The 25,542-nt window shown below is 34.4% G+C and overlaps 1 pseudogene; it reads left to right on the plus strand.

The window, feature by feature from the left end:
* The first annotated feature begins 14,556 nt into the window (after window positions 1–14,556).
* Window positions 14,557–18,301, plus strand: LOC131043991 (clathrin heavy chain 1-like; annotated as a pseudogene).
* The last annotated feature ends 7,241 nt before the right edge of the window (window positions 18,302–25,542 follow it).

Consider the following 25,542-nt stretch of genomic DNA (forward strand, 5'->3'; position numbering starts at 1 on the left):
ATTGTCTATTATCTATGTGGTGGATGGTGATTTATGATACATATGTCATAGCTTACATGTTTATGATGATACATATGTGATGCCTATGATTCTCAATTGCATATATGATGATACATATGTATTTATTTTTTATCAAATTACAAATATAATGCTTATGATTCTCAATTGTTGGTGTTGATTTAATGTATATATTTTGTGTGATGCTACCACCCTTGGTGTAAATAGGTAATTGACTATAGACATTGTCAACACTTTAGTTGAGGATCCTGCATAGTCTACATAAAGTAAAGGTAAGGAATAAAAAAATATACAATGATTATGATGATTGCATATCGTTCATGTTGTGTACTATGTAATTTTTAGTATATGTATAATGTAATTTTTAACTAACATAAGATAATTGAATTACATATGCAGGAACCTAAACCCCTTTGACGAGGATCCTGCATAGTCTCATGGATGGATAGGTATAACTCAATACACCCTATAGAAATAGTTTATTTTAAAAAAATTAATAGGAAAACAAACTTCCTTAGTTCTTCAAACCTTGACATTAGCAGCAAATCTAATACAGTTATCAACACTTGAGGCCCAGTTGGACCTATTCAATTTTTAATCTCAATGTCAACTTCAGGGTCAACTTCATCAACATTACCCTCATTTGCAAAATATCTATCTTTACTAATTAACTCTCTCATATGTGTCTTCCTCGAGTGAGGGAAATGTAGGAATAATCAACGAAAGTGAGACATGTAGTAGGTCTAAAATAGGGAGATCAACTAGAGGTCCAAAGATTAGAAGAAAATTCAATAAACTCATGGAATTTTTTCTTGTTCAAGAGGGGTCATGTTCTTATGATGATGAGACAAAAGGCAACATCGAGGTGCCATTGAGGTACACACATCTAGAGAAACAATGGGTACCCAAGGAACTTCCTCCAATAAACATAATTTTTTGTGTTAACGATAGGATATATTGTATAGCACCTTCATCGTTACATGGTTTGGGCCTATTTCAATGGACAACATAAAAGGTCTATTATAATGAAGTTTCTGAATTGATGGAGTATGTCAGACCTTGTTATAATTACAAAAATTGGATGCAGATTGTTCGATATAAAAAAAATATGCATAGGTATGCACTGTCAACAAATTATATACAATAAAAAGATAATGATCAAATTAAACGAGTGGTTGTATACAATGATGGAAGGCCAAAAGCAACAGAGAATATTGCAGGTTTTATAAATAGTACGCGACATGGGTCAACTAGTAAGCAACCCAATTGCATATTTGAGGCACGCGAGGGAAATCGTGTTTTCGTATGTGTGATAAAATCAATAAGTGCAGGCGAAGAGCTACTAATCAATTACAATTTGAATCGTATAGATACAAAAAAATTTACTAACATGGGGGTTGTATGTACTAAATACCTTTTCAACCAACCTCCAGATAATGACTCCAATATAACATCTTATTTTTAAGTTTCTTTTCTAAGGCTATTGGTTTCATTTCACTAACGTGTTTATATTTTTTCTTTGTCATAGGGTGACCTAGATCTATCACATAGCACAGATAGGGATGTAGGTCTCAACACTTTTATCGAGCAGGTAAACCTCATTGTAATTGTACAAATTAGATAGAAGCAAATTGTTACATTATTACACTTTTATTTATTTTTGATAGGTAATAGGCCATAGCCGCAATATTTTTATTAAAATTTAAGAGTTACACCTCGGTTCAGTGTGGGCACTGGTAGGAAAGAACTGAGGCAAGAAAACCTCCAGTCTCACCCAAGGAATTTCTTCCTAGCATATAAGTTTACATTATTTGCCATTTTGTTGTTTTACAGTATGTCTTGGCCAGCCGATTACAAAATAAACAATACTATTGTGTCAAATCTTCCATCATTGTTGTTGTTGTGGTATTATTTATATGTCCTCAGGGTGGTGCCATTGTGCTTTGCTTTTTTCATCCTTGCAGGAGCACTTAGATACTTTTGTATTTCCTCATTTTCCTGATTCCTCCTGCACATAGAAAAAATCAGAACACCAAAACAATATCCTTCTATCGAATGCATTTGTTAGAGCCATATCCTCCTTCATACCATGGGAATATGCAATTATATTATCATATATATGCTCAATGTGAAAGGATCAAACACCCCTGATCTCACAAGTAATACTAGTGAAACTTGTTCAAATGTTGTAGAGAAATGAAATACTAATCATAAATAGGCCATTCATTAATATGTCTCCTTCCTTCCTAGCCAACAACACAAAATTTCTATTAATAATAGAGGGGAGGGTACAAAGTCTTGTATCCTGAAATCAACCCAGCAAGATGTTTCTGGTTTGCATTGACTTCATGATAAAAGGACCTCATATCTTCCCTTTATCACAGAAATTTTAAAGGGAAAGAAACACAAAATTTAGCTAACATATTACTTATAGGTATTTTTTTATAGGTGAAGGAACACAAAACCTTCAGAACTCATTTCCCTTAATAAAAACAGGCAGCATTTGCATGCTGTATTAAGAGTTAATATAATAGCCACCCCGAGCCATCCAATAGGCCCTATACTGCATGTAGTATACCTGTCTTACTTCATAGTTTCTAAATGACCCATCCTTGTTTTTGAAAGGGAGCCCTATTTAGGTAGCAGAAAATAGAGTCCTGGCTTGCCCTATTCTGATAGTTTTCTGACAAGTTTGCATATCTTTGAATGAAGAATATTTAATGCCTAGATTTAGTCTTGTCTTATAATATCTAGTGATATCCTCCTTAATAGTGCACTACCAATATTGTTAATAACCATGAGGGGAGCACTCAGCCATGATAGGCTACCACTAGATCCAATAAGACAATAAGACCTTAAATAGCCTATAGTCTAGCATGAAAGGACAACAAATTGATAATGACCTCATATTAGGTTATGAATATATATAATTATATAGAATACACTTTTGTGTGTGTATATATCTTTATATATATAAGTATTTTTATATTTATATGTCAAAAAAATATATAAATATATGTAAATCTCTCTCTCTCTCTCTCTCTCTATATATATATATATATATACACACATATATATACCTATATATATGTATATACTTATATATATATTTATATATTTATATATTTTTATAAGTGAAATAGGGTAAATGTTACCTACGGGTCAATGTTACTCAATAGATTGCCTATTATGGTTGCCTCACATTGCCTATTGAATCCCCTGCACATAATTATCAGGAACCAATCTTTCTTTTTAAGTACTATACAATTAAGCGTTGAATTGTTTTGATGCAAGGAATTATTTCCATAGAGAGGGTTAGCCAAATTTAAGCATAAAACAGATATCAAAAAATTAGGGTTGCGCTTTGCCAAATGCATCATTCCCACCTATTTTAGGGTACAATAACATGCATTTGCCTCAAACTATATAAAAATATAGTAACACTATATAACCTTATATTTAAGCATACTTTAAATTCAGAGTTTTCCAGACCTTGTTCTTACTTCATTGCATTACACATGTATCTTATATATAATAGTCTATTGGGAGGATCTTCTTCTAGCCATAATATGCCTCTATTTTAGTGTAAAGAGAGTATATAACCAAAGAAAGAGAGTATGCAGCATTACCCATAAGCCCTAGCTATACTGTATATAACCAAAAAACTAGGAAAGATAGAGGGCTCGCCTCAGGTATTTCATCTTGCATCGGAAGATTCCGAGGAGTTAGATTCCCCTTTGAGCTCGATGCCCTGTATCTTGAGGTAGTCTTCAAACCACGATGCCTTCCTAGGCACTCGGAGGTGGAACAGATTAAGGAGAAATTAAATGCTTCTTTGAATCTCTTCCACCCTTGTATTGAAGGCCTCATGGTCCTCAATACCAGTATTGGCTTTCTAGGAATTAGATTGTTATTTAAAATCAGAATGTCATAGTGTGAGGACTTGGGAATGGTCATCTCATCATTGATATTTACCATAACCCTATCTAATTCAACCAGAATTGAAGCCTTGAAGATTTCCCTACATAGGCCCACTGTGATGTCTCTATCCTTTTCAATAAACATCATGACTGCTAAGAACATGGCCGCAATGTCATTGTTCGCTCTAGTTTGGTCTTCATTAGTTAAGAATTCCTCACCAAGGATGTGGTCCACTGCATTCAACACTAGCTCGTGAGGGAATTTGATGATTCTTTTCAACCTATCCCTTGAAATTTCCCCAACGGAGGCCATTTGTCTTTTCAGGCTTTTCAGTCTTTCCAGGGTATTCATGGTTTCTTTCTAAGAAGCTAATAATAAAGGGAATTAGATAGTTTTAGCGAGAGTCTATCATAAGTGAAAACGGCTATGTTTTAGCTTTATTAAGATTAGAGGTGAACTTTCTAGATAGCACCATAATTAATGGGAATGCCTTTGATGTCGCATCGTAATTATGATTTAGATAGATCTTTCCCATTAGCCAAAAAATTTATCATATAAGTACATCTTCCCATATCTTGGTAAAGTGTTGATAAGATTGGTTTCTTACTACTTGTGATGTGAGATCGGCAAGGTAATTAAATGACAACTTATCTTCCTGGAAACTATACTTTCGTGGGGAAGTAAATATTATCCATTTAATGAGTATCAATCATATGTTGAGTTTAGATGCTATCTTGGTGTTATGTATAGAGGGGGTCTCATAGTTGCTTAACTACGGAGTTTTTATTTTGGTTAAGAATTATGATTTTATTTAAATTAAAAGGATTTCTTAGTGGTTTCTATAGCAATTTTTAGGTTTTGTTAGTCATCCCTTGCCACTATTGATTATTGAGATGATCAACTTAGAGGTCAGTGGCCTAGCTTTATGTAGATACTCGGTTTACCATCAGCACCTTGCTTTGCCAGATGGTCCGCCCTAGAGTTTCCTTCCCTATATATGTGATTGAAGGTTATTCCTTCAAAGGGTTGGACCATACTAAGAATGTTTTTAAAGATTGTATTGAGTTTCCAATTGGGCATATCCCCTTTCCTGAGGGTGTTGATAATGATGGAAGAATCTCCTTCTATGTTAATTTTGTTAACTTTCAAGATTTAACATAATTGAATTCCTTCCTCAAGAGCTCTAAGTTTAGATTCATTATATGTGCTGAATCCCAAAGGATGAGCTAAAGCTGCTATTTCTTCTCCCTTTGAGTTATGTATGCTGCATCCAATGCCCACCACTCCCAGATTTCCTCTAGAGGCTCCATCAAAATTGAGTTTAATCCAACCCTCATTTGGGGGCATCCACTTGCAGTCTTTGCGTTTTTTAATAGCTCTAATAGGATTATCCCCAACAAATGGGGGAATATTTAGGCCAGTCCATTTTAATCTCTTTTTATCATCCCACTATGACATTTCGATGTTTTTATGGTTTTTCATAAAATGACTATTAATTAGTTCTATAATGGCCACCTCAACCTTGTTTGTGAGTTGCTGCCATTCTAACTTGTCATCTCTAAAAAATTTCCTATTTCTTTCTTTCCAAAGCTCCCAAACAAGCATTCAGGGAGCTAACACCCAAAGTCCCTCACACATGCTCCCTTTGTTCTTGATGGGCCATGACTGAAACATAACTATGACTGAGTCTGGGATGGGGGAGTACCAGTTTAGTTGTTTTCTAAGCCAACTCCAACAATTATGAGAGTATTCACAAGTAAGAGATGACTGGTTGATTCTTCTTCCTTCTCACATAGTGAGCATCTGCTTGGGCCTTCATACCCCATTTTTCTGAATATCTTACCAGTTAGGACTTAATTATGTAATGCTAGCCAAACATATAGCCCTACTTTAGGAAGGCATCTCTTGTCCCAACAAAGTCTTAATGGAATGTCTTTAGCAGTATCATGCCCCTGTTCAATAAGAATGTTGTATCCTTCTTTTGTGCTATACCTTCCATTCTTAGACCCTGCTTAGATTACTCCATCCTCCTCCTTACCCAAAGAGTTTTTCTTGGACAACAATATCGATTCCAGTTCTCTTACTTCATAGACTGTCAGTCCCAAATTTTCAAATGATTTTCACCTCTAGACTTTTATACCCTCCACTGTATTTTCCTCAATATAATCAGCAACCTTATCTCCCCATAGTCTCTCTAGGATAACCCTAGAGGTGTCAAATTTTTTATCTTTGTCTATTGCAGGGTAACCTCCCCATGAGTCTAACTAGAATAGTGCTTTCTTGCCGTTCCCTAGATTCCACGTTAATTTTTTTGATACTATTTCCATGCAGTTCATCGTGAAATTCCATATTTTGGATCCCTTGGGGGGTGAAAGAGCTATAAAGACACTGGTTGGATCATTATTATGGAGATATTTATTGTATAGGATCCTGGCCCATTTTAAATGGAGATTGTTATGCATTCTCCATACCAATTTAGCCCCAAGGGTTTTGCTCTGTAGTATAATATCTTTTATCCCCAAACCCCCTTTCTCTTTAGGTTTGCATATTTTTTCCCCAGACCATCAGAGGCTTTTTGAATTTCTCACTAGCCCCTTGCCAGAAGAAGGTTCTAATGTGTTTATTTATTTCATTCTTTTTTACTAAATGGAGGTCTATATAAGAGAGTTGGTAAATGGGCATAGCTAATAATACTGATTTAATCATAGTGGCATTGTTAGCTAAGGATAGCCATTTCTTGCTCCATGAGATAATTTTATTTTTTATTTTTGATATAATTTGATCCCACAAATTTGAGGATCTGCAACCTTTGTCCAAGGGGATTCCCAGGTATTTGCATGGCATTATGCCAATATTAAATTTTAGAGTTTTGCATATCTTGTCTACTAGTTTCTCTTCAATATTGAAGAAGAAAATATTTGATATTGTGGTGTTAATTTCTTGTCTTGACACCAATGAGTAGGTCTATAGAATTTTTTTAATGGCTTTGGCTTCTTGTACATTACTATGTCCGAAGAGCATGGTGTCATCCACAAATTATTGATTTGTAACTGCTTCTAGGCCACTAGTAATTTTAAGTCCCTGAATAGATGATTGTTCTCTTGTAATATTTAATAGTCTTCTGAGGGACTTAGCCATTAGTATGAAAAGGAAGGGAGAGATTGGATCCCCTTGCCTTAGTCTCCTGGAGATATTGAAGAAACCAGTTGGGGACCCATTAATCAGGATTGACATTTTTGGTGTTGATATACACTCATATATAAGGTTGATCCATTGTTTAGCAAAGCCAAAAGCTTCAAGGCAATTACATAAGAAGTGCCAGTCAACCTTATCATAGGCTTTTTTTATATCTAGTTTGATAAGAATACTCGGGGTTTTATTAGTTTGAACTGTATGTATCACTTCTTGGGAAATAATGATTCCATCATAGATTGAGTAACCTAGAACAAAACCTGTTTGTTCCTCACTAATTAACACAGGGAGTAGATTGTGAACTCTGTTTGCTATGGTTTTAGTTAGAAGTTTGTATAATGTGTTACATAGAGAAATATGTCTGAATTCTTCAAAACTTTCAGCTTTGTCCTTTTTTGGTATCAGGGCTATGAATGTGTTGTTTAATTCCTTAAGGATCTTCTCTAAATTCCTAATTCCTTCTAATGTGTTTGTGACTTCATCCCTGATGAAGTGCCAACATTTCTGAAAAAAGGTGGTAGGGAATCCATCTAGCCCAAGGGTCTTGTCTGGATTCATTTGGAAAAGGGCTTTCCCAATTTTTGTCTTAGAGAATTTAGCATTTAATAACTGGTTTTGATCCTTGTTTATTATATACGGAATGCACTTGAGCACTTCATTCTGCGAGGATAATCTAGATCCATCTTGATTGTTAAAGATATTCATAAAGTAATTAATTGCTTCTGCACCTATGACTTCCAAGTTGTAGCTAAGAGCTCAAGACTTGGTTTTAATTTTAGTAATTCTATTAACTAGTCTCCTTTGCTTGGTGTTGTTATGGAAGAACTTAGTGTTTTTGTCTCCAGACTCCAACCAATTTTCTCTAGATTTTTGCTTCCAAAAGATTTCTTCTATGGCCAAAGTTTCCTCATAATCTATTAATAAGAATTTTTCCTTCATGTAGACGTTATTATCCATCCCAGAACTAATGAACTCTTCATTCACTTCTTTTAGAGCTTCCTCTATTTATTTATTTTTCTTAAAGAGGTTCCCAAACTAATTTATGCTCCAGGCTATTAGATTTTATATATCTACTTTTAATTTAGTGACTAATTTGAAGGCTTTAGAACCTATAACTCTAGATTCCATCCACCATTTTTCTATTAGTTTTAAGATGTTATCATCTCTTAACCACATTAATTCAAATCTAAAAGGGCTTTTAAAGGAGGGTATGGATTCAAAGATGAAGAGCTAGACCAGGAAATGGTCAGAACCTGAGAGAGGAAGGATTTTTGCTTTAAAGATGTTTGAAATGTTAGCCAAATTTCCTCTTATGAAGAATCTGTCCAACTTTTCTGTAATGTTACAAAAACCTTTCCTTCTATTGTTCCATGTGAAAGATTTTGTTTCTGTTTTAATCTCCATGAGGTTGCAATTGATTATCCAATCTCTAAGATCAATGGTGGCCTGGTTGAATTTTTTTATGCCCCCTCATTTTTCTGATGGGTCAACAATGGTGTTGAAGTAACCTCCAATGATACATAACTGATCTCGGATAGAGGTAAGAAATTGTTCTATCTCATCCCAGATTCTCTTTTTGTCTTTATTCTGAATAGGTCCATATACATTAAATAAGACAAAATTAATATTATTCTTAATATTATTAATCCTGCCACACAACTCGTTAGGGGTCTTATAAAGTAGGTTAAAGGCCACTATCCTGGGGTCCCATATTACTACTATTCCTCTCGAAGCCCCTTTGGATGGGGAGCCTTCCATTCTCCTTATTCCCATTCTTTTATAAAATATTTCTAACTCCTCTTTACTTAGTTTGGTTTCTCGTATCATTATTATATCTGGGTTAAATTTAGTTATGCAGCATTTTAAAATGCGTTGCTTGTTGGGGGCATTCAGACCCCTAACATTCCATGTAAAGAGCTTCATTTTTCCTTGCGAAGGACCTTCCCCTTCCCTGCATGAAAGAGATTAGTTAAAGTAGTTTGGCCTTCAGCCTTACCCGCTTTACTAATGAGTTTCTAAATTGATTTCCTACCTTTTCTTATTACCTCTCTTGCACAATCCGAGGATTAATAATGTTTAGTGTTTTGGCTAAGCCCAACTCCTCTTATACTTTATCGATAGGGGCTACGACTTATAGAATTTTAGCCTTTGGAATTTTCCCTTCCAGGAGAACTGACATTAGTAGTCTTTTCTGATAAGCCAATTCCTCCTCATCCACTACTTCATTTATAAAGGAGTTAGTCAAGTCATTGACTGTTTCATTGCCCACATACTCCAAAATGATTTTATTCTCCTTAGTGATCCTCTTGGTATACTCCTCCTCTATTTCCTCTATTTCTATTGTTAGGGAACTAATGGGCAATGACTCAAAGCAACCATTTTCATGTGTGTTTTTTATTTGGGTAACCTTTTCCAGGCTATGTTTCATTTTCATAGCACAATCAACTCTATCTTTTCACTTGAGTGGTCCTCCATGCACCATTTAAGCGGGGTTTGGTCCCCCATGGGAGGAATCGGGATGTCTTGGTCCATTAGTGAGGGAATTTCAGATGCGCCCTAAGAGCTACAATCAATTTCCCCTTCCTCCAACTCTAGGGTTGGGGTTTCTCTTGGAAGTGGTTTTGGATCTGGATTGCTATTTGCATTCATATCTATTGAAACTATGTTGGTAGTTTTTCTCTCCCCCTATTTTTCTTTAACTAAACCACTATCAGTCGGGCTTAGGGTGGCATTTACCATATCCTCATATGGTGTTTTTTGATCTTTTTTGTTTTGTTTAGGGCTGGGAAGGGTTGGACATGGTAAGATTACTTCAATTTGTTCCAACCTACCCTTATATATATCTGGTCTTACCACATACATCGAATGGTTAGTTATTTTTTTAATAGGTTCTATAGTCACATAAATCTGTCCACTTAATTAAATGAATACTTAGTATTTATTTGATTATTTAACCATCAATCAATAATTAATTAAATTAATATTTAATTAATTCATCTTAACCCTCTTCTCCTATTAATTAAATAAATTATTCAATTTATTTGATTTAATTCACTTAACCAAATTGAGACCACTAATTAAATAAATAAATCATATTTATTTAATTAAAATATTCTCTCACATTTAAATAAATTAATATTTATTTAAATCCCCCAAAATCCCACCTCTCACATTTAAATAAATTAACATTTATTTAAATCACCTTTATCCTCTACCGACGTGTATTCTCCTACAAAAGCAAGTTGCACAATTATTTCAAATAAATAATTTATTTAAATCACCTTTATCCTCCACCCACTTGTATTTTCCTACAAAAGCAAGTTGCACAACTATTTTAAATAAATTATTTATTTAAAATCCTATTTATCCTCACCCACTTGAAACCTTTAATGGTTTCCCTTAAAGTCTTCAAACTTGATGGCTTTAAAGTCTTCAAACTTGATGGCTTCCTTCTATAGTCTTCTTAAGTCTTTAATGGTTTCCCTTAAAGTCTTCAAACTTGATGGCTTTGAAGTCTTCAAACTTAATGTCTTCCCTTAAAGTCTTCAAGCCTTTAATGGTTCCCCTCAAAGTCTTCAAGCATTTTAATGCTTTATCTTCCTTTTTCTCATTTAAATAAATTAATATTTATTTGAATATTTATCCAAATAGAACTTGCACACATTTATTGAAATAAATGAATTTTTATTTTAAATAAAATCCTATTTTCCCTCACCCACCAAATCCACTTGCAAAATCTAATCCCCTTCTAGATTCTTCTAACCCCTTCCTAATTAGCCTAATCCATCCCCTAATTATTGTCACATTCCTAAGCAAAATGGAGTCACTTCTCAAAGCCTAAAAGTCTTCGATAACCATTAAAGGCTTCCAACCTTCAACCACTAAATGTCTCAAAGTCTTGGATAACCTTTGAAAGCTTCCAACCTTCAACCACTTAATCCACAAAGTCTTCAAAAACCATTAATGGTTAACCCAAACCCTCCTACATGGTTAAAACATTTGTTTTGACTCAACCTCTACCCAACCCAAGGGTCTCATCAAGCCTTTAATGCTTTGACCATGATTATCTCTTAATCATTTGCACAAAGGTTTATCCTTGCATTAACTCCTAATCCAGTGGCTAATCCTAATTTAGGCTTGACCCTTACCTTCTAGATAACCATGAGGTCTCCTCAGGCATTTAACGCCTCCAACCTCTTCTCTCAACCCAATCTTATGTTGACACTTGTCACCATTTCATTGGTGCAAATTGTGCACATGGATCCCCAACTTTCAAGCTTGACCCTTGATTAAACCTTTCAATCCTGGCCATCCATTGCTCCATTTTTCCTATAAATAGAGCCCATTCCTTCATAATCCATATCTTGAAAACTTGTATGCATTTAGGCTATAGACATTTTTAGAGAGCATTTAGCATAGCATAACTAAAATCTTGTCTTTTTGGTAAAATCAATCATTTTAGCATCAATAGCATAGTATTTAGCTTTTCATTTCATATTTGAAGCTTAATATTAAATCTCAATCCTTCATAAGCATCCATAGTGCAAAAAGCTGCTAAGAGCTACACTCATTTCGGACTTGGAGAGGAGAGGAACAAGGGAGGAGCAACTATGAGCATCTTGATTAGCTATTTCATTCTATGTTTATATGCTTTCTATTTCATGCTTAATATCTCTCTTGATATGCCTGTTTAGGATAATCTTTTGTTGCTAACACTAACATTTGTTTCTTGTGCTCTTGTGTGTGTTGCCATCAAACAGATTTTCTAATCCTTTTTGTAGAGCATCAGGTTCCAAGCTTGCATCCTTTATGTGCAGTTTAGCCATTATTTTGGCTATAGCAGAGTCTCTATAATTTTCTACAAAACCTCTAAAACCTCCTAGTGAATCCCCTATTCTAATCAGCCAGTGCTCATTAAGAAGTTCACTGGGAGATTTGGTAGTTCTACCCATTCGGGAACTAAGCAATTCTGAAACATTTTCGGGGAGAAATTTTGCCTCCATTTATAAAAGGAAAAATAGTAACCTTTAAAGAAACAAGGTTGATTGTTAAGTATATTTTCCCTTAGTTCTGATGAATTGCAGAGAATAAATAGATAATTGTCTTCTAGGACTGTGATACTTACCTGTGGCCGAAACCAGCCATTGGATGATTTTTGAGGTGGAAGAGCCATATCCATACCATTTTTCAAATAGTCCCCGCCTCATTTATTCTTCCCAAAGGCTATCTGTGTATTGATTGTTGATAATAATTGTTTTTTAGTCCAATTTGGGATAACTTTTTTCTTGTTTCTCCTCTGTGTATTTCAATATTTTTTTTGGGGGGATATTAACCCGAGGAGGGTTTACAGGGAGCTTTGACAAAGGCTCAACCCTAATCCGTTTTTCACCTAATTTTGTTAACTTTTCTCCAGTGGCGACAAAATTACGAGGAGGTGAAGCCTTTAGTGGAGTCCGCTTACTGACCATCCTCTTTCCTGTATTGTAATGGTTGCTAAGAGCTAATCTAGGGTTCCATTATTTCCCATACCAACCAGAGGCTCCCGCGGTAGATGCAGGGTTTGTTTCTTGAGATTTCGAGACCTCAATACTGATTGGAGGACCCTTAGGAACCCTAGCTGCCTCCTTGCATCTTTGATTCAAAGAAATCGGGATGGAATTTACCCCCATAGTGTAGGTATTTAAGGCTTCAAATCTGTTTGCAGACCCCACCTTATTACAATGGGCGAAATTTTGAGGTTGTCCAATTTTCCCGGGTGAGCGCATGCCACATCCATGAGATTTCTTCTGCCTTGTTCCTTTCAAATTTGCAGTCAATCTTTTTAGTAATCCACTTTTTGTGGATGCGAATCATCTAAATTGTTACATTATTACATTATTTTCTTGAGCATTTTGTAATAATTTTGATATTGTTAATAATATTCTTGTCATAGATGGATGTTTGGGGAAAGGGAAAGGAACCCCCCTTACATCAACACCTTAGCACAGTATTAAGTGATGAGGACTACACAATTTCCACAAACCCTGTAGAAGTGATAAAAATGTCTATCACAAAAATTAATAAAGAGATTGTTGCTTTGGTATGCACAACCCCTCAGACTCATGAGATAAAAGATAGGCTAAATCAATTGATGCAAGCAACAAAAAACATGCAAGTAAGCAGTAATGCAAGATTTAATTATAATACAAGTTCAATAATGGTTTATATTTTATACTCTTTTATGTCACTAACTAGAATATGTACATGTTGTTTTTACAGAATTTCATGTGTCATTATCAACCTAGTGGACATGATCAGGGTATTGGAGGTAGTGCAGGTGATGACCATGTTCTATACATTAAAACTACTCCTTCTTTGGACTTGTGAACTTGCTTTTTTAATGCAAGTGTTATTTACACAGGCCTTTCCCTATCTATACTATTGCTCTCTCTTTAGAGTGAATAATCATAAGTTTTGTATGTATATATGATTGTAATAATAGTTTATTAAACTGTTAATAAAGTATTTAGTTGCACAATTAGAAGTTCTCATTTGATCTAATTTGATCACTTTTATTTTAATTTACTGTTATTAAATTATATTTCAAAGTAGGGACACTACAAAGACCAATAAGACAACATGAAATTTGACAACATGAGATAGCAAATTGAAGCAATCTGAATAAATAAATTCCATGGACTATCTTTTGTAAGGACTATACTAGTTTATCACTTACACTGCCCTCAAGTCACAAATTTCCATACATTTGTCCTGCATGAAAACCTACCTTCCTTATTCTCCTTCATACTGTTGTATCATTAAGATTAGCATCGAACAATTAATAAAGGTTCATATTTCTTTACAAATCTTAATAAAGGTTCATCCTTGTTTACAAATCTTGCAGTCTTCATATATTTAATGTATTATTCTTCAGGTGTTGCCAATGTTCCATTGGTATATGTTTCACCAATGATTTCTTTAGGCATTGGGGTGGCTCAAACTAAGGCATACCAATTGCTTTGGTTATACCGATGCAACCAGCCTCATCACCATCAGTCTTCCCGGTAGTGTCTTTGCACCACTCAATCAGTCCACTCCTTCACAGGGTATCGAGGTAATCCGAAATGAAATATACTGATAAGAAAAGTCTTATTGATAGAGTATGTTCCATCGGTATATGATTCACTAATGATTTCTTCAAGCGTTAGGGTGGCTCAAAGTAACACATACTGATCACTTTGGTTATACTGATGAACTCTTCTTTTCGCCACTCTTATCGATATAAGTCTTACTAATACCCTCATTGACTATCGGCAAGACAATTCTCCACTACTACCGCTAGTGTTTACTATGTCGATGGGTCATATCGGTATAGTCTTTGTTGATGGATCAATTCACCTCAACTTTTCTCCTTGATCAATATAACTTCTTCCAATGAGTACAACAATGGCTTGCTATATTCTCTCATCGGTATATGGTATCCTGATGCAAAATTGGTCTTTATTAGTTTAAGTGCCCTCATCGATATAACTTATACCGATAATGTGAAATTTCAATCATTTTCAACTCTTTCTTTAAGATACAAAAAATGATAATGGATTTAATACAATATGAATAAAAACTATGTTCTGCGTGGCATCTTTACCCTTTCTGATATTTACTTGTGCACTTTGATCAATCTCAAGAACCTATTTGCCAGGCCTCCGCACCTCAATCGGATGATCATGAACTTGCAGAGGAATCGCTAGTTTATTTTGTGGAACAGGTATACAATTGGTAAAACATATAGTTGTTTGTTCTCTCTCATAGGCTAAAATATATTTTGAATTTTCATTTTGGATTGGGGCATTGAAATGGGGCTTACTTTTGCAATTTGGAACTGCAGGGCAAGAAAGAATACTTTGCTTCATGCTTGTTCATATGCTATGACTTGATTAGACCAGATGGGGCTTTGGAACTTGCCTAGATGAATAATATGATTGACTTTTTGTTTCCATACCTACTTCAGGTTCTTGATATACTCTGATGATTCTATGAATACTTAAAGTTTCTCTTTAGTAGATATTTTAAATCTTCTGCAGAATTAAATAGCTAATATTCAAAAAACATCTTTTTCAAAGTTCATTCAAGAATACACAAAAAAATTTGATGAGCTTGTTAAGGACAAGTTAGAGGTTGTCCAAGAAGAGAAATCCAAGGAGAAAGAAGAGAAAGATCTTGTTGCTCAACAGGTATGCATTATTCTTAATTGAGCCTCAAGGAGCACTTGTTCTACTCTACTGGCAGTTTTTAAAAATTAAAATAAATATGTGCCTATTTTTTTTACAAAATATGTATGCTTAGCTTCTTCCCCTTGCTTGTCCAACACCTCTAGTAGAATTTTAAGAGCATAATTAAGGAAATTATAAAAATTAGCATTTTTAAGAGCATAAGTAAGGAAATTTTAGAAAAATAGCATTTTTAAGGAGATTATAGAAAAACTAGTTGCTAACATATTGCACTATCTAAAAAGGATAATCTTGAAGAGGATGCAATGGAAACTAGTTCTCAATCGGGTGATCATGAACTTGCAGAGGAATTGCTGGTATATTTTGTGGAACAGGGATATAATTGGTAAAACATATAGTTGGTTGTTCTCTCTCATACGCTAAAGTATATTTTGAATTTTCGTTTTGGATTGGGGCATTGAAATGGGGCTTACTTTTGCAATTTGGAACTACAAGGCAAGAAAGAATGATTTTCTTCATGTTTGTTCATATGCGATGACTTCATTAGACCAGATATGGCTTTGGAACTTTCCTAGATGAATAATATGATTGACTTTATGTTTCAATACCTACTTCAGGTTCTTGATATACTCTATTGATTCTATGAATATTTTAAGTTTCTCTTTAATAAACATTTTAAATCTTTTCCAAAATTAAATAGCTAATATTAAAATAAATTATTTTCCAAAGTTCATTCGAGAATACATGACAAAAGTTAATGAGTTTGTTAAGGACAAGTTAGAGACTTTCCAAGAAGAGGAATCCAAGGAGAAAGAAGAGAAAGATCTTGTTGCTCAATAGGAATGCATGTTGCTTAATTGAGCCTCAAGGAGCACTTCTTCTACACTTCTGATGGTTTTTAAAAAATCAAGTAAATGTGCCTATTTTGTTTACAAAATATGAATGCTCAGCTTCTTCCCCTTGCTTTGCTAGCACCTCCAATAGCATTTTAAGAGAATAATTATGGAAATTGTAGCAAATAGCATTTTTAAGAGCATAATTAAGGAAATTATAGAAAAATAGCATTTTGAACGAAATTATAGAAAAATTATGTGCTAACATATTGCACTCTCTAAAAAGGATAATCTTTACAATGATGCAATGGAAACTAGTTCTCAATCAAGTAATCATGAACTTGCCGAGGAATTGCTCATCTATTTTGTGGAACAAGTATACAATTGGTAAAACATATAGTTGGTTGTTCTCTCTCATAGGCTAAAGTATATTTTGAATTTTTATTTTGGATTGGGGCATTGAAATGGGTATTACTTTTGCAATTTGGAACCGTAGGGCAAGAGAAAATGGTTGCTTCATGCTTGTTCATATGCTATGACTTGATCAGACCAGATGTGGCTTTCAAACTTGTCTGGATGAATAATATGATTGAATTTGTTTTTCTATACCTACTTCAGGTTCTTGATATACTCTGATGATTTTGTGAATATTTTAAGTTTCTCTTTAATAAACGTTTTAAATCTTCTACAAAATTAAATAGTTAATATTCAAAAAAAATATTTTTCAAAGTTCCTTCAAGAGTACATGACAAAAGTTGATGAGCTTGTTAAGGACAAGTTAGAGGCTGTCCAAGAAGAGAAATCCATGGAGAAAGAAGAGAAAGATCTTTTTGCTCAACAGGTATGCATTTTGCTTAATTGAGCCTCAAAGAGCACTTGTTCTACTCTACTGACGGTTTTTAAAAATTCAAATAAATAGTGCCTATTTTTTTTATATAATATGTATGCTCAACTTCTTCCCCTTGCTTTGCCAGCACCTCCAATAGCATTTTAAGAGCATAATTAAGGAAACTATAGAAAATAGAATTTTTAAGAGCATAATTAAGGAAACTATATAAAATAGCATTTTCAAGGAAATTATAGAAAAATTAGGTGCTAACATATTGCATTGTCTAAAAAGCATAATCTTTACGAGGATGCAATGGAAACTAGTTCTCAATCGGCTGATCGTGAACTTGCAGAGGAATTGCTAGTGTACTTGGTGGAACAGGTACTTGGTGGAACAAGTTAGAGGCTATCCAAGAAGAGAAGTCCAAGGAGAAAGAAGAGAAAGATCTTGTTGCTCAACAGGTATGTATTTTGCTTAATTGAGCCTCAAGGAGCACTTGTTCTGCTCTACTGATGATTTTTAAAAATTCAAATAAATATGTGCCTATTTTGTTTACAAAATATGTATGCTCAGCGTCTTCCCCTTACTTTTCCAACACCTCCAATAACATTTCAAGAGCATAATTAAGGAAATTATAGAAAATCATATTTTTAAGAGCATAATTAAGGAAATTATAGAAAAATTATGTCCTAACATATTGCATTGGCTAAAAAGGATAATCTTTACAAGGATGCAATGGAAAATAGTTCTCAATTGGGTGATCATGAACTTACAAAGGAATTGCTGGTATGTTTTGTGGAACAGGTATATAATTGGTAAAATATATAGTGCGTTGTTCTCTCTCACAAGATAAAGTATATTTTGAATTTTCATTTTGCATTGGGGCATTGAAATGAGGCTTACTTTTAAATTTGGAACTATAGGGAAAGAAAGAATGCTTTGCTTCATGCTTGTTCACATGCTATGAATTGATCAGACAAGATGTGGCTTTGGAAATTATCTTGATGAATAATATGATTGACTTTGTGTTTCCATACCTACTTCAGGGTCTTGATATATTCTAATGATTCTGTGAATATTTAAACTTTCTCTTTAATAAACATTTTAAATCTTTTGTTGAAATAAATATGTGCCTATTTTCTTTAAAGAATATATATGCTCGGCTTCTTCCTCTTCCTTTGCCAGCATCTCTAATTCCTAGCAAGGGAGTGGGCATCAAAGGTTTCTTTCAACCAAGTATGAGTGGAATGGCAATTCCTCCCATGCTAGCTTATGGTATGCTACCTATGGGTGGATATTGATGGGATTGAAGAACTTAACATGGGACACAATTCTTCAATCATACATGGTTTTTTGAGGCTGGTCTTCGAGTGGAAAGATTAAATTGTCAAATTATTTTTATTCTCGTTTGGTTGGTTGATACAAAATAATGAATCTTTAGTATTATCGTATTGGTCAATCAGTTCAAATATTTTCATCCACCAAGCATCCAATGCCCGAACCCTTGCATGCTTAGATTGTCAAATTATTTTTATTATCATTTGGCTGGTTGATACTGAATAATGATTCTTTAGTATTATCATATTGGTCAATAAGTGGAAACGTTTCCATCCGCCAAGCATCTGACGAGGATATTGTATGTCCGACAACATCCTCGTCAGATAAGAAGTGAGGGGGCCATCAGAATTTCGACACCCGAACCATTGCACATACGTCATCCTCATCGGTACGGATGCCCTAGTTTCTATTGCAATTCTGACGACTTATCAAGTTTTACCGATGACTAAACAGTAACGAGCTTGTCTCAATTCCGATGCCCAACCAATTTATTTTGATGCCTGAACCGTCGCACATACAACATCCTCATCGGTGCGAATGCCCTGGTTGCCATTGGAATTCCGATGACTTATCAAGTTTTATTGATGGCTAAGCAGTGAGGGGGCCATTGGAAATCCAATGCCCAACCAATTTATTCCAAAGCCCAAACCATTGGAACATTACCTGGAAGTCATTGGAATTCTGATGACTTAATGAGTTTTACCGATGGCTAAGGGAAGTCATGGTTGTCATCGGAAGACTCTTCGATGACGTTGGAATTTTGACGGTCTTGAGCACCATCGGAATGTCCGACTACAATTTTTTGACAATGTTTCTCATCAGCAGTCTGACGAATTGTAGTCAAAATCCTAACAAACTGCCATTGAAATTGAGCCTCAAATGTTCTATTGAGAATCTCCTAATTCTTGATATAGTTTTGATTAAGCACATATGTCTACCCTACAAAACAAAAAAACTTTACCGAATGATATACCACTTGTTCACACATAAAACTTTCTCTGATAATGCAAACATAACCATTGATCCCATCCTTGTATCGATATTCAAATTACGTGAATAAGTCAACTATAAATATAGATCATTAACCTTATTGACAAGGTCGGCTAAACCCTAAACCCATAAACCCATAATAACAAAAATTACATTACATAGTTTCATCGGACCAATATTATCATTTACACTACATAGCATGGACCTAAACCAAGTAACCAAACAATTTCATCTGCCAGAAATTCAGCTAAGACCGAAATACAACATGCTTCACCAACTGATAGAAACCCTTAGTGAAGTAACACAAAAGTCTAATTGGATCCAAATAGGACTACCATAAAAGGACACCAGCCAAAGAAAAGTCGCCTAATACTCAGAATATGATCAAGAAGCACCTTCAGCATGATAGAAACTAGTTCCATAAGCTGAACCAAAACTGTCTAACCAAAATAGCAATAACACTTACCAGTAAAGCTAACCTGTATCAGTAACATAAGAGATAGTTACAGGAGCACCAAAACATGAACCAACAATATGTAGAAAACAAATAACAATCCAAAGTAAGGATCCAAAACTGATTCCAGAGATCTGATCATAATGGATAAGATTCATAGCCAAAACCAAGATGATCACCAAGACTAACTGGGATAGGTCCAACCAGGATAGCCTCCATCCAAGATATAGTGTTGACATCAATGACAACACTTAACTAAATCCAACATATTGCCAACAATCTCCCCCTTTGGTATTGATGGCAACACTGAATGTGAAAAACATCCAAGTGCCAAGGAATGATAACATTCTCCCTCAAAGATATGATTGATTTTCACATGAATACCACCTCTCCCCCTTTGAAATAAATGACAAAGGATTTATACCAAGTCAAAAATAGTGAACCAAATAGTTGACTACTCCCCCTGAGTAGTATCATCATCTCATCAACCCAAATCAAAGAAAATATCTAATAAGCTTACCGGATTGATGCATTCTTGCATCTCTAAGTCTCTTCTGGAGGGTTGGTAACCTCCAACTGATCTCTGAGTTATTCAACAGTATCTTTAGGCAATGGTTTAGTTAGAATGTCTACAATCTACTCCTTAGTAGGCACATAAACCAATTTGACTTCCTTTGCTTCAAACTTTAACTTCAAGAAATTGTACCTTATAGAAATGTGTTTTGATTTGGAATGAATTACTAGATTCTTTGATATATCAATAGCAGCAGTATTACCAAAGTGAATAACAATAGGCTCATCATACCCTACCCTTATATCTTTTAACATTTGTTTCATCCATAAAATCTGAGTATAGTTGGTAGCAGCAGCTACATATTCTGCTTCAGAGGTAGAAAATGAAGTACATGATTTTTTCTTTCTAAGCCATGAAACCAACTTCTTCCCAAGAAATAATGCACTACCAGTAGTGCTATTCCTATCATCCACATCTCCTTCCCAATCATAATATACATATGAACATAATCGGAAGTCATCATTCTTTGGATACCATAGCAAGGTCTATTGTACCTTCCAAATACCTGAATATTCTCTTAACAATAATATCATGAGTTTCTATAGGATTAGAATGAAATCTAGAGGAAATACAAACAACATTCATAATATCAAGTCTAGTCTGAGTACAACAATCCACCAATCATTGACCTATATCTACATGGATTCACTTTAGGGGATACATCATCCTTTGATAATTTGCAACTGGCTATCATAGGAGTATCAATATGTTTGGAATTATTAAGTCCAAATTTCTTAAGTAACTCCTTCACATACTTAGTTTGACAAATGAAAATACCTATATCAGTCTAAGTAATCTGCAAACCTAAGAAAAATTTCATCTCACCAATCATAGACATTTCAAATTCAGTCTTCATATCATCAACAAATTTCATGCTTAGACGATCTTCTCCTCCAAAAATGATATCATCTAAAAAGACTTCAATGATCAGTATGTCATCATGCTCAATTTTATAATATATGTTACTATCAACATTACCTTTGCTAAAACCAACCTTATAAAGATATTTGTCCAATCTAGCATACTATGCCCTAGGAGCATGTTTTAGTCCATATACAACTTTCTTTAATTTGTAAACCATCTTGTTGTCTTTTGATAAAGGAAATCCATCAGGTTGATCAATGTAGACATCCTCTTCAAGATCTCCATTCAGAAATGCGCATTTGACATCCATCTTATATACTTTGTAGTTCTTGTGTGTAGCATAAGCAAGAAAAAGTCTTGTTACTTCAATTCTTGCAACTAGGGCATAAGTCTCACCATAATCAACCCCTTATTTTTGTGAATAACCTTTACAAACCAATCTATCCTTTTTCCTCACAATTTGACCTTTCTCATTCAATTTATTCCTGTAAACTCATTTAGCTCCAATAATGTTCTTGTCTTTAGGTCTAGGAACTAGTTCCCATGTCTTATTCTTTGCAATCTAATCTAATTATTGTTCCATTGCTTTTATCCAATTTTCATATTTACTTGCTTCAATAAATGATTTTGGTTCAATTTGAGAAATCAAACATACCTCTTCAGTAGCTAGCCTTCTCCTAGTCATGATACCTTTGCTTTTATCTCCAATGATGTGATCTTCAGAATGATTTAGTTTCACATACCTGGGAGTCTTTTAATTTTGTTGATTTACTGACTCTTTTTGTTGTTCCTTTGTCATAGTTGAGTTTTCTGATGTTACTAGAGTGACGGGTTCACTGTTCTAAGCAAATTTATGCATTACTAGTTTAGGTGTGATAAATTAATCTTTCAGTCCACAGTCAAATTGATTTGATCTGATTACTGCCATGTTCATCCACCTTGACATTTATGGTCTTTGTTATCCTATTCAATCTTTTGTTATAACATCTATATGCTTAGCTCTTCGTAGAATAACACAAAATATTCCTTCATCATTTCTAGGATCAATTTTTTCCAATGCATCATCTCTTCTAATGTAACATTTACTTTCAAAAATTCTAAAATATCTGATAGTAGGAGTATGACCAAACCATAATTCACAAGGAGTCTTACCGGTATCACCTTTATGTGTACTCTATTAAAAGTGTATACAGTTGTATTGACAACTTCCCTCCAATAAATATTAGACAATTTAGCTTCACTCATCATAGTCCTTGCCGCATCCAATATGGCTTTGTTCTTCCTTTCCACCAATTCATCCTATTTTGGAGTCCTAGGTGCAAAAAGTTGTCTTCTGATTCCATTCTTCTCACAAAAGTTTTTGAATTCATCGGATGTAAACTCACCATCTTGATCTGATCTCAAACACTTTATCTTTAGTCTTGTCTCAGTCTCAACCTTAGCTTTAAAAAATTTGAATTTCTCAAAAGCTTTAGATTTTTCTTTCAAAAATGCTACCCACATCATTCTAGAATAATCAGATCAATAGGTAACATAAAGTATATGTCACCTTGAAAAATTTTAGTCCTTGCCGGTCCACACAGAATAGTATGAATAAGATCAAGAATTTCATTAGATTTATCACATATGCTTCTAAAAGAAGTTTTGACTTGCTTACCCATTTTACATTCTCTACATACCGAATTATGAGGTTTGACAATTTTGGGCAAATCTCTAATAGCCCATGTTGAACTGATCTTCACTATGCAATCAATATTTACATAACACATCCTCTTATGCCATAACCAGCTTTTAGCAATCTAAGAAATCAATCAACCTTTCTCACTAGAGTTCAAATGAAAGTTGTTTCCATTGGTCTGAGTTTTAGAAGTAATTTCCTCTCTAGATCTATTAATGATCTTACATTTCCCATCCTTGAATTGTAAATGAAATCCTTCATCTACTATTTAATCTACACTTAAAAGATTATTCTTTAAGCCTTCAACATAATAAATATTATCAGTGTTAGTCTTGTCATCTAATGATATTGTTCCATTGCCTTTGATCATACATCCCTTGTTGTCTTAAAATCTTACTAATCTGCTATCAAATTGTTATAATGATAGAAATTTTCTCTTGTCACCAGTCATGTGATGTGAGCATCCACTATCTATAACCCATTCATCCATTTCTTCAATTTTAGCAGGTAGTATGAGTTGTTTCAATGATAGAATCTGGATAATCATCCTTGATAGAAATAAAAATCTAGTCCTTACCAGAGGTAGCTCCATTACGAGTTCCACTTAGGTTCATCATCATCAATAATACCAAAATCATCATCACTAGTATAATAACATGATTTATCCTTATTCCTTGTGAATCTAGGTCTACTCTGATATTCTGGTTTAGGCTTATAACTCTTCACAAATCTTTCATGATTCCTAGCAGCTCTTTTAGGGCATCTAGAAGAAAATTGACCAATCTTATTGCATGAAAAATATTTAAAAGGAATTTTCCTTCATACTTACTTCCAGTTGATCCTTTAGGACTTCCTCTAGCAATTAGGGCTTCCAGCTCTTCAAATTTTATTTTTTTTCTTTCAATGTCCTCCATATCTTTTGCCTACCATAGGCAGATGCTTTAAATGCAGTCTTAATTTTAATAGCACTCTGATCTCCAAGTTTCTCAAGCTCAAAAGAAGTCAATTTCCCAAGCAATGTATCTCTGGTAATAGGGGTACTTGACATTGTCTGAAGTTCATTGATTGCACTAGTCTTCATGTTATAATCCGAAGGTATAACTCTCAGAACCTTTGACACTATCTCATCCTCACTAACCAATCCACCATAACATTTGATTCCTATAACATTTGTCATTTACTCTATCCATGAAAGAACTTATCTTCTCATCTTCTTCCATCTTCAAAGTTTCATACCTTTCCTGGAAACCTTCAAGTTTTGCAATTTTCACAGCCTAGTCACCTTCATAAAGAGTTTCAAGCTTTGTCTAGATCAACTTTCCATTCTCCCACTCTATGACATTCAATAGCTTTTCATCAGATAGGGCACTTAACAATGCTTCTTTTTCTATAACATCATTTTTAGCCTTCTTCTATTCATTAGTAGGTGTCGATGTTCCAAAATTAGGATCATGAGGTATATACCTTTCTCCACTATCTCCCAAACTTTAGCTCCAAGACGTCTGAGATGAATATTAATTCGCTACTTCCATATTTTGTAATTTGTACCATCAAATATGGGACTTTGCTTCTGATAGGAATTGAATATAGAACTAGATGCAGTTGCCATTGGATCTCCTCAAGTGGTTAAGCTTATGCAGAGAGGACCTTCCTTTGATACCAATTGTTAGATAGATCTAATATCGGGAGTAAACTAAGAGGGAGGGTGAATTAGTATACCATCAGAAATCAGAACTAATGTATATTTAAACCATTAAACCAGAGCACAAAGAGACCATCACAATAAAGAATAGAACATGAAAGTATATTACACACAAAACCAATATTTTGACGTGCAAAACCTGGTAAAGGGAAAAACCATGGTGGGAAACCCTACCCATAATCAAACAATACTTCTACAATGGTATGTGAAATTACAATGAGATTGCACTTGCAATCAGGCCAACCGCCTAGAGCTCACTGCTAATCACAAAAATAAGTCTCACTGACTTATAAAAACATTGGACTACAATCCAAAAAGAATGAACTATGAAAGTATCAACTCCTAATGCTTGATATAGTTCTGGTTAAGCACATATGTTTTCCCTACAATTAAAAAACATTCACCAAATGATATATCACTTGTTTGCACATAAACCTTCCTCTGATAATATATACATAACCATAGATCCCATCCATGTATCAATATTCAAATTACATGAATAAGTCACTTACAAATACAGATCCTCAACCTTATTGACAAGGTCGGCTAAACCCTAAATCCATAAACCCATAATAACAAAATTACATTACATGGTATCACCGGACCAATATTATAATTTACATTACATCTCATGGACCTAAATCAAGTAACCAAATAATTGAATCCGCTGGAAATTCCACTAAGACAAAAATACAACACGCTTCACCAACCGGTAGAAACCCTTATTGACGTAACACAGAATGTCTAACCGGATCCAAATAGGACCACCATAATAGTAGGCGAGCTAAAGAAAAGTCACCAAACACTTAAAATATTATCAAAAAGCACCTTGAACATGATAGAAACTAATTCCATAAGCAGAACAAAAATCATCTGACCAAAACACCAAATAACACTTACTGGTAAAGTTAATCGGTACCGGGAAATACCAACTGGGAACAT

Source organism: Cryptomeria japonica, chromosome 5 (genome assembly GCF_030272615.1).
Source record: "Cryptomeria japonica chromosome 5, Sugi_1.0, whole genome shotgun sequence".
NCBI lineage: Eukaryota > Viridiplantae > Streptophyta > Pinopsida > Cupressales > Cupressaceae > Cryptomeria > Cryptomeria japonica.